This window comes from Sceloporus occidentalis, unplaced genomic scaffold, assembly GCF_023333645.1.
Source record: "Sceloporus occidentalis isolate IW3139 unplaced genomic scaffold, rSceOcc1.0.p SCAF_1, whole genome shotgun sequence".
NCBI classification, from domain to species: domain Eukaryota; kingdom Metazoa; phylum Chordata; class Lepidosauria; order Squamata; family Phrynosomatidae; genus Sceloporus; species Sceloporus occidentalis.
Window position 1 is genome coordinate 1,261,325 of NW_028316981.1, and position 11,149 is coordinate 1,272,473.

Sequence of the window (11,149 nt, forward strand, 5' to 3'; positions counted from 1 at the left end):
CAGCTATAGGACTTGAAGTCAAAACTGAGCCCAGCTTGTTTTCTTCACTCTTTCTTCCACATTTTTTCCTTGGACAAATTTGAATCCAGTCATTGTAGAAACAAAAACAACACACCTCCTTGGAAATCAGCTTTCAATGTTATGTGCTAGACTTTTCAAGTGTGAATCTGGACACACTCTTGCAGCCCTGCCATTTAATTGCACTGATGCAATACAACCATAAAACTTCTAGAACAATTAATTTCAAAATGAATTTCCCGCCCATTTGCATATAAACCTCTGAAAATTCTCACACCTATGTGATCATGTGACAAATTTATTGTCTTGTACATAAAACTATTAAAGTGGCCAGGAAATAAACAATTAGTATGTTTAGCGAACCAAGACGAATGATCATCAGATCCCTAGCTGAGATGCAGACTAATTTATCCTTGTCCTTCTCTTTAGGAGACCTTTCTAAGCATCAGACACAACACACAGCAGAGAAACCATACAAATGCCAGGAGTGTGGGAAATGTTTTGCTCAGAAGTCAGATCTTGTGCCTCATCTGAAGATTCACACAGGAGAGAAACCATACTCATGCCAGCAGTGTAGGAAAGATTTTGCTCACAAGTCATACCTTGAAAGGCATCAGAGAGTGCACACAGGAGAGAAACCATACACATGCCAGGAATGTGGAAAAGCTTTTGCTCACAAGTCAGTTCTTGTGAATCATCAGGGAGTTCACACAGGAGAGAAACCACGCAAATGCCAGCAGTGTGGGAAATGTTTTGCTTACAGATCAGACCTTGAGAGACATCAGAGAGTCCACACAGGAGAGAAACCATACACATGCCAAGAATGTGGAAAAGCTTTTGCTCAGAAGTCAGTTCTTGTGAGTCATCAGGGAGTTCACACAGGAGAGAAACCATACAAATGCCAGCAGTGTGGGAAATGTTTTGCTTACAGATCAGACCTTGTCAATCATCAGAGACTCCACACAGGAGAGAAACCATACAAATGCCAGCAGTGTGGGAAATGTTTTTCTTCCAAGTCATTCCTTGTGAATCATTGGAGAGTCCACACAGGAGAGAAACCATACAAATGCCAGGAGTGTGGGAAACATTTTGCTTACAGGTCAGTCCTTGTCACTCATCAGAGAGTCCACACAGGAGAGAAACCATACAAATGCCAGCAGTGTAAGGAATGTTTTGCTCAGAAGTCACACCTTTTGAGACATCAGAGAGTCCACACAGAAGAGACACCATACAAATGCCAGGACTGTGGGAAATGTTTTGTTTACAGGTCAGATCTTGTCACTCATCAGAGAGTCCATACAGGAGAGAAACCGTACAAATGCCAGGAGTGTGGGAAATGTTTTGCTTACAAATCAGACATTGTCATTCATCAGAGAGTCCACACAGGAGAGAATCCATACAAATGCCAGGAGTGTGGGAAATGTTTTGCTTGCAGTTCAGCCCTCGCCACTCATCACAGAGTCCACACAGGAGAGAAACCATACAAATGTCATCACTGTGGGAAATGCTTTGCTCACAAGTCAACCATTCTGACTCATCAGAGAGTCCACATAGGAGAGAAACCATACAAATGCCAGCAGTGTGGGAAATGCTTTGCCCAGAAGTCAGCCCTGCTGATTCATCAGCAAATCCACGCAGGAGAGAAACCATACAAATGCTAGCATTGTGGGAACTGTTTTGCTCACAAGTCAATCACCAGAGAGTCCACATTGGAGAAAAAACATACAAATGTCAGCACTATGGGAAGTGTTTTTCTCAGGAATCATCCCTTTTCACTCATCAGAGTGGAAAATGTTTTACTGAGTTTTACTGAGTGGAAAAACTTTTCCTTGCATTTCACACCTGGTGAGTCATCAGAGTGTGCACAGGCGAGAAACTACAAATGCCAGCTGTGTGAAAAATGTTTTGCTCACAGATCAGCCCTTTTGACTCAATAGAGAATCTATACATGAAAGAAACCATACAAGTGCCAGCCGTGTGAGAAATGTTTTTCTGACAAGTCTTCTGTTATGGCTCATCAGAGAATCCACATAACAGAGAAACCATTAAAGTGCCAGAAGTGTGGGAAACATTTTGCTCTGGATTTAACCCTTTTGAGGCATCAGAAAGTTCACACGAGATAAAAGGAATATGTGAAATCCTCTTTATTTGGAGAGAGGGAGCATCTGATTCTGTTTTATAAATCTATTGTAACCCCATTAGATGCTTTCCCCCCCAAATCATGTGATTTCAAAATATCTTGCAGTTATATGTTCATACAGTTAACCTTGGATTTATTTGAAGCATTCGGTTTTCTTGGCAGTTCATCCAGTATCTATGACACATTGCATCAATTACGGAGAGTCAGTATTTTTATTCATGAGGTACTCCCCAACTCATCTGATTCTGACCATTGCAGCATCCATCCTACAGGACTCAATAGCTCCTTCAGCACATGGGATTGGCAAGTGTATTCAGGTGCTTACCAAATTAACCGAGTTTCTACCTGTCGCTGGTCTGAGCTGAAGAACAGCTAGTCTAGGGCCAGTACTTATACTCAAAATATCACTGGAGGGGGGGCAGATATCAAGGGTTGACAGGATTAAGTAGTTTGGGATTGATTTTCGAGATGGGACAGAAAGGAGCAAAAAGGATTAGTACACAGGATCGCCAATGTATTATTTAGTATTCTCAACCCCAGCTCCTTTGTCCAGGGCCCCCTTCACTTCCCCCTATGCATGTCTCATCCAATCTAGGTGGGTCTACAGGCAACTCCTGGTGCTAGCTTCTTTATGCAGGGATTTAGGTTGGCAGTGCCTGCATAGCGGCATCTGCAGCGAGGACATGGAAGTGTCACCCAGCCTGTGTACATTATTACAATTTTGATATAAAATACAGTGCGCCCTCCTCTTATGTGGGGGATCCGTTCCAGACACACACACCTCGCTTAAGGGGAAAAAAGTGGATGCTCAAATGAATGGGGTGAGTGCCAGCAGCAGCAGCACACAGGGTGCGCATGCCATTGTTTCCTTCCGGCACACACCTCCCTTACTTCTGTTGAGGCTTCTAGCATATGCTGGATGCCATGTAAAATGCGCCTACGTATAACGCAGGCGCACTGTATGAGGAGTGAATTGGGGTCAAAGCTTGGGGTAATACATCCTAATAATAATAATAATAATAATAATAATAATAATAATAATAATAAATTTATTTGTATTTTCCCACCTCTCCCAATGGATCGAAGTGGGATTACAGCCATAAAATCACCTTACAATAACAGTAGTATCTAACATGCATATTATCAAAGCAGTAAAATTATCTAAAAATTACATGACAACAGTAAAACAATAAGAACATTTTAATTGTTATGAATGGAATATTTAGAAAGAGATTGGAATATTTAGAAAGATTGCAGCACGTTGATTTTGATTATAGAAATTCTGACTAGTAATGACAAATGTAATTTTGTCCATCATTTGAGATTTGTCCATCATTTGAGAAATTTAAAAATTTCTTTCCATGTTCTGTTATAATTGTTTCCATAAAGGTCTGTGTTTCTTTTTGTTAAATGAATACCTAGATATTTAATTAACCCCCTCCCCCATTTTAAATCCTGATATTGTCTTTAATTTTTAATTCTTCTTCTGTCGTGGATATATTCTCTGTTAAGAGTGTCATTTTGTCATACTTCACTTTGAAACCTGCATGTTTCCCAAAATTTTGAAGTGTATGGAGTAGTTTTTCCCCCTTTTTTCCTATTTATTGGATCTTTCATGTTAATTGCTTCCTCTCAACTAACAGTATATATCCCCCACTCTCTTCCATGCCAGCAATCTCTGCTGGCAAAATGTCAGGAATAAACTCTTCTAGAACACAGCCTCAAAGCCTGAAAAACCCACAAAAAAATATGGATGCCGGCCGTGAAAGCCTTCAACGTCACGTTGAAGTAATGTTTCAAGGTTTCTTCGCTCTTCTGATTATGTCCAAGTGAAATTACAGTCTTCCCGCACCATGCCACCATTAGAATCAATGGGACTTGAGGTCCTGCATTTTTTCGCATACGTGGTGGGTCCCTTCCCCCCCCCCTTTTAAAACAAAATCAGGGCGTGGTCTGAGGCAGTCTTAGGCCCATAACAGACGGGCCGAAGCAAGCAACCTCTGGCCACGTCAGAAGCATGGCGCGCAGATGACACATTCCCCCAATGCGTCTGGAAGCTTCTCTGAGGCCACCTAAGGCACCCTGAACCTCTTGCTGCTCAGGACCACAGTGGTGGCCCTCTTTCATAGTGGGCTGTGCAGCTGCTGCAGTCCCTGGCTGGTCGCAGGGTAACCCTGAGCAGAGTGGCCTCTGGCTCCTCCTTCATGGCCATCGGTTTCCTCTCTGTGGTAGTATTACCATCCTCTGGGTTATTGGTTGTAAACTTTTTTATGCTATAAAACATGTCTATTCTTGACATAGTATGCTGTACATCTGAATAAAATGTGTAGCCTTTTGAGGAACCATATTTAAATCTCAAGATGTCATTCAATTCGTATTCTTCTGTTAGATCAAAAAAGGGTTTTGGTAATTTCCCCTGTCAGTTTTTAGTTTTTCTCGGAGGTGATCTATCAATAATGGACCAATTATCCCTATTATCAGAAGCTTCGTGTCCTTTAGAATTGTTTCTATGCCAATATATGATCCTTTATCTTCTTTAAATATATCCCTTGTTGAATATTTTCTGGAAACATATAACACAACTTCTTTTTTCTTCTTTTCTGTAACTGTGATGAAATTATATCCTAGTTTCCTATAGACACATGATACCAGATTTAGATTTTTCCAGATAGTAAAATATATAGTTTCTTTTATATTTTGAATTTAATCCTTTACTTTTCCATGATATTTTAAGTGTCATTTTGTATTTGTTTACCTTATTCTTTCTTTTTTTCTTTCACTCACTTAGTCCTTTGATTATTTTTTGTTGCTGTTCTGTTTTTTCCTCCTTTTCTTTTTAGTATATTGAGCTTACTCTAAAGATCTTATCAATTCCCATTGCAGTATTCTCTGTTGTCACCAATATAGTCTAGTATTGGTGGTATTAGTCTGTTGTAGACATTTTCGTTAGCCATTTCAGGTAAGCCTCTTACTTACTTTTTTCTTCTTCTTACAAATATTTATTTATTAAAAAAGATAGATGACAATTTCCACAAAACAATAAAGAGAGAAACAAAAAACAATATTAAGAGATCTTTTCACCGATTCCTAAATCCCCCCTCCCTTCATACTTTAAATATATAAACGTTTTCTAACTTCCAGGTTCTAATATACCTTTAAACGCCATTCTTCCAAATGTCCTATCTTTATGTTGTAAAGTTAATCATTATCATTAACAACTTCTACTTACTTTACTTTATAATTAAATATAAACTCAAAGTTTTGTAAACCTCTTACTTTCAAACATCTATCTGTATATAAGTTCAGCAACCAGCTCTGAAGTTGTTTGTAGTTCTTGTTTACGGGAGATCGCTTTTTGATGTTTCATCTAAGGTCTGTGTTCTGTCTTTTAGGTCTTCTACTTCTTTTTGAATCTGCTTGAAATCTTTATTAATTTTATCAGTGTTCGCCATACTCTTTTTAATTACTTCCCCCTCCATCTCTAATTTTAGGGAATACTTATAAAATTGAGATATTTTCTGCAAATTTTTAGAACACTTTATTTTTTTGGATTATTGGAAAGAGGTCTTTGATTGAAGTCTCTCATTCTTCCTTTTTTATTGTTGTCTTATATATTTATGTTGGCTTATACATAAATAAGGACAAAACATCTGTGTTAACAATGAATTTGACCAACAATGAAAAAGAGGAATTGGTTTTAAAAAATCTAGTTTTCAAATTAAAAATAAAGTCAAATATTTAAGTATAACATGGCAGGGGATTTTTTTTAAAAAGATATGTGAAGATGGGATAAACGTTGACTATCTTGGGTGGAAAGAATCTCTTCGGTTAAAATGAAACTCTTGTGCCAAAAATATTTTTTCTGTTTCAACTATCCCAGAAATTATCAATGATATTCCATTCAAAACGTGGAACAGAGATATCTCTGCATTTATATGGGGAAACACGGTAAACTTTTATATTATACTCGCTGCACCCGGCCATTCCTTGCTGTGGCTCAGTCTGGTTAAATGGGAAAGAAAGAAGAGAGAAAGTGCATGCTTCTGAAATATTTAATTACATACTGCTTGTGGGTATACAATATTTTTGTTGTTCCATTGTCTGTGTAGATATAGAGATTGTCTGGTTTGCCCACTCTAGAAGACACAACATATAATTGTCCATGTGAGAAGCAATCCGTGTCTAGATCTAAACTACACAATTCTAAAGACTGGCCCTGAGCTTTGTTGATTGCAAACGCCAATCGAATTGGGAATTGCAATCTCTTAAACTGAAATGGCATATCTGTTGGAATCATAGGAACGCAAATAATGAGGACATCTTCACCTTTGAAAGGTCCTGTCAAGATTGTTGCTTCAACACCATCGCTCAATAATTTTTTTACTGCAAGTCGCGTGCCGTTGCAAAGCTTTGGCTCAGGGGTAGGCAACCTGCGGCCCATGGGCCGGATGCGGCCCGGCAAGGCCTTGGGACCGGCCCCAGCCCAGTCCTGCCGCTGATTGCTGCCGGGGCCTTTGGGGGGCAATTGTCTATAGAAGCCTCAGAAACATGCATTTATATTAACATTTTTTAAAAATCAGCAAATTTTTTCGCGTGTCCTCCATTTTTTTTTTAAAAAGTGTCTTCCATTTGAAAATTTTGTCCTACATTTGTCCTGGTTTATTTATATATTTATTTTTTTAAAAAATTAGTTAATTATTTATTTTTTGGCTTCGGCCCCCCAGTTGTCTGAGGAACAGCAACCCGGCCCCCGGCTCAAAAAGATTGCCTACCCCTGCTTTGGCTGGTTGATATTGCGCAACGTAACTGGAACGCTTATTTTCAATGGCAGTATGTGCGTTGGCATCCCTGGCAGATCGAGTGAATTCAGAAATCCTGTTGGATAATTAACCGCTTCATCTGCTTCCACAACAGTGTCGACGGACTTGTATGTGACTGCCTCACTTCGTAGATGTCTTTGTTTTTGGCCGCAAGAATAGCTCGTTCACTCAGCCAATCGTGATTCTTATCATTGGTTTGAATACTTTTTCAACCAATTCTTCTTTTGACATTGCTAAATTGCAGAAGTTATGAGGCAATGAAATTCGTCCTGAGGTCAGATCAACCGGCACCTTTCCATTCCCAATTTCCAGCAATTGATGTGAGAATATTTCAGCTGATCGATCGTTTTGCAGTGAACACGCATATTTGTAGTTAATTTTAATGTCTTCACGTGTTGCCACAAAGTGGAGCATTTCAGGCAAGCATTTATTTTGTCCGCTGCTATTGATTGAGGAATTACAGGTAATGTTTGCCTGAAATCTCCTGCAAACAATATGAATGTTTTCCCAAATGGTCTGCTGTTTCCATGCAAATCTTGTAATGATCGGTGTTGCTGTTTTGTCAAAGGCTGATTTTTTAAAAAAACATATTTTTACCTGTCATAGGTAGGACATCTATATAATAGTAGGTATATAAAAACGTGTGTATTAGAATGGAATGTTGTGTCAAAATTTCAAAGCAATCGGTGAAGAACCTTCGGAGAATTAAGATTTTGAAGAAACGAACATTTACATTTTTATTTACATAGATGACAACTGCAGCATGTATATTGTATGCTAGTAGATGGAAGAAAAATGAGTGTCTGGATAGCAAAGAATGGTTATACAAATTGTTGGATTATGTTGAAATAGACAAGTTTGCTTGTATACTGAGAGGGAAATCTTGGGAGAAATGTAGACTGGGAGCCTTTCATAATTTTCTTACAAAAAGAATGGGGAGAAGAAGTTGTTTTAGAGTTACTATAAACCAGGAGTCTGTAAGTATGCAAAGTAAGAAAGGGTGAGATTGATATTGCAAAGGGGGGGGGGTGGTTTCCAAGCAAAAATGGGGGTGAGAAATCTTATGATTAACGAATGAAAAAAATATGTAAAGGCAATGAGAAACCAAGCCAAGATGGAATCATCTTTCTTTGTTTTACTGTTATTTTAGTCATTAGTTAGTTATCTGGTGTTGTGTCATGTGGGGGTAAGGCAATGTTGATGTGGTGTAGTGTAGTGTAGTGTGATGTGTTATGTGGGACAATGTACTGTTGATTCGTAATGTATTGTCTTCTCTGTCTATTAGATAAATTATTGTATAGATTTTAGTGAGTACATTTTAAAAAATTTAAAAAAGATGACCCAAACAGCCTCATATCAACACATCAACACAAGGAAATGTTTAGGAACACATCATTAAAGAGACAGTCTGTAAGCATTTAGAAAGGAATGCAATGGTAACCAAAAGTCAACATGGGTTTCTGGGGGAAAAGTCATGCCAGACTAATCTTCTCTCTTGTAGCACCTTCTAATTTAAAGAAAGAAGTGGCAACATGAGCTTTCGTAGACTTATGTCTACTTATTCAGATGCATCTGAAAACTCAAGTTGCCAGTTCTTTCAGTTACTCTCAATGGTGCTAGAAGATCTCTTTATATGTTGATTTTACAGATTAGCACATATCTGTCTTTGAACAGAAGGTCTGTGAACATTTAGAAAGGAATGCCATAATTACACAAAGTCAACATGGTTGTCTTATAAACAAGCCACACCAAACTAATCTGATCTAGTTTTTTAAAATAAAAGTACCAGCTTGGTACATGAAGGGAATGCTGTTGATATGACACATCTTGACTTCAGTAAGGCCTTTGACAAGATGCCCCACAATATTCTTGCAAAGAAGCTAGTAAAATGTGAGCTAGGAATTGCAACTGTTAGGTGGATTTGCAATTGGTTGACCAGCCCAAAGGGTGCTCAGCAATGGCTCCTCTTCTTCATCCTGGAGAGAAATGGCCAGCGAAGGATCTGGAAACCATGAAGCCCTATGAGGAACACCTTAGGGATCTGGGGATGTTTAGTCTGGAGAAGAGAAGGTTAAGGGGTGATATGATAGCCCTGTTTCAATATTTAAAAGATGCCATATTGAGGGGGAGCAAGCTTGTTTTCTGCTCCTCCAGAGAACAGGAATTGGAACAATGGATGCAAGCTCCAGGAAAAGAGATTCCGCCTCAACATTAGGAGGAACTTCCTGACAGTAAGGGCTGTTCGACAGTGGAACAAACTCCCTCGGAGGGTGATAGAGTCTCCTTCCTTGGAGGTCTTTAAACAGAGGCTGGATGGCCATCTGTCAGGGATGCTTTGATTGAGAGTTCCTGCATGGCAGAAGGGGGTTGGTCTGGATGGCCCTCGTGGTCTCTTCCAACTCTACGATTCTAAGACTCAGATCCCTTTCACATGTAGTCTTGTTAAGCAGTACATTTCTCCTCAGTGAAGATCATTTTGTTAGCTTGGCTCAGCTTTCTAATTTATTAGAGTCTAGGTGGTTCCCATACCGCCAACTTATGTAAAGATTTAGAATAGATTAAAAAAAAGTGGAATTGGATCAGAAAATACATAACTAGGCGACGTCATTAAGAAAAAAGAAAAGAAAGGTAGAATATTGAGATTATATAAAATTTGTTTAAAATTGGAACTGGAATCGGAACAAATCAAACACTGTATGATAAGTTGGGCAAGAGATATAGGGCATGTTATAGAACTAGAAAAGTGGGAAACTGCTTGGGGTAAAGATGCTAAATTCACAAGATGTGTTGATATAAAAGAGAACTTACTGAAAATGATAAACCGATGGTATCTGGGGAAAAATTATAAGAATAATAAGGCCAAGTGTTGGAAATGCAATGAGGGCATCTGCAATTTTATCCATATGTGGTGGACTTGTCCCAAAGTCAAAAAATGCTGGAAAGAGGTGCATAGGACCATTCAAGAAATGTATAATATCAGAATTAGTATGGAACCCAAGCTATTTCTCTTAAATATGGTGGGCAGTCAAGAGTTAAGGAAATACCTTAAACAAGTATTGATCCTGCTTGCTTCAGCTAGAATGTCATTAGCCCAGTGCTGGCGCATGGATGAAACACCAACAATTGATACATGGTTACAAAAACCTTTAATAATAATAGAAATGGGTAAAATTACCATGGACTTAAAGGACAGAACCACTGCTGGAAAACAAACATGGGAGCTGTTTATGAACTATTGTAAAAAAAAGATGATGTCTGTGAACTATGGAAAGCAATATAACCTTAATATAACCAAATAACCTTAATAGTGGTTATTAAGGATATGTGGATAGTCCTTTTTTTTTGTATAGAGTAGTCAAAAGAGAAGAGAAGGAGCAACTCATGGTCTTTGTTAACAAACACAAAACATAAAGCAAACGGAGTATGTAGCTAAAAATCACTGTGTATAATAGAGGTGCGTGGATATGTAGTGCTATAAACAAAGTGTCAGTTGTATATAATGCAGTTATAAGGGTGGGGGGGGGGAGGGGGGATAACGAATATTAACAGACAGAATGGGAAAGATGTATACTTTTGGTTTTATTTGTTGGATAACTCAATAAAGAACATTTAAAAAAAGAATCTTGGGATGAAATATATATCCCAGTGGAGCAGTCAAAGGGGATGGTGCCCAAGGGCCTTGTGACTAGCATTCCTCCAGCGCAGAGGCCCCTCCTGACTCGCAGTGTTGCCAACAAGCCTCGAAGATATTTCCCCGTGCATCTGACCCAAACACACTGAATCCCCCCCACATCACACCAAATATTCAGTCAAAATCCCCGGAAAGTCCCCGTAATGTTAAAATGGCGGATCTTTTGCAAATAAATGTAACCTTAATTGAATAAAAATAATTGGAACTTATTTCAACTCTCCAAATTACCATTAAAACCAACCAAAGACACTCTCAGTCCTTCTAATACTTTTAAGATGTTTATTTTGGCATGAAGGGGGTCCAGGAAGCTTTGTGCCAAATAGAAACGTGTTCGGCTGCAGCTGCACTGCAGAAATAATCCAGTTTGACACCCCTTTAACTGCCCTGGCTCAGTGCTAGGGAATGCTGGGAATTCTAGTTTTGTGAGACATTTAACCTTCTCTCTCAGCAAACTCTGGTGTGACAACAAACTACAGTTCC

The 11,149-nt window shown here is 38.8% G+C and overlaps 1 pseudogene across 1 annotated transcript in view; it reads left to right on the top strand.

Moving 5' to 3' along the window:
- LOC149320322 (uncharacterized) overlaps window positions 1-2,782 on the top strand; it is a 40,462-nt pseudogene extending 37,680 nt beyond the window's left edge. The window contains exons 12-13 of the transcript XR_016278054.1: window positions 448-1,683; window positions 2,754-2,782. The product of XR_016278054.1 is annotated as an uncharacterized LOC149320322 (transcript). The remainder of the gene's footprint in view (window positions 1-447; window positions 1,684-2,753) is intronic.
- Window positions 2,783-11,149: the final 8,367 nt, after the last annotated feature.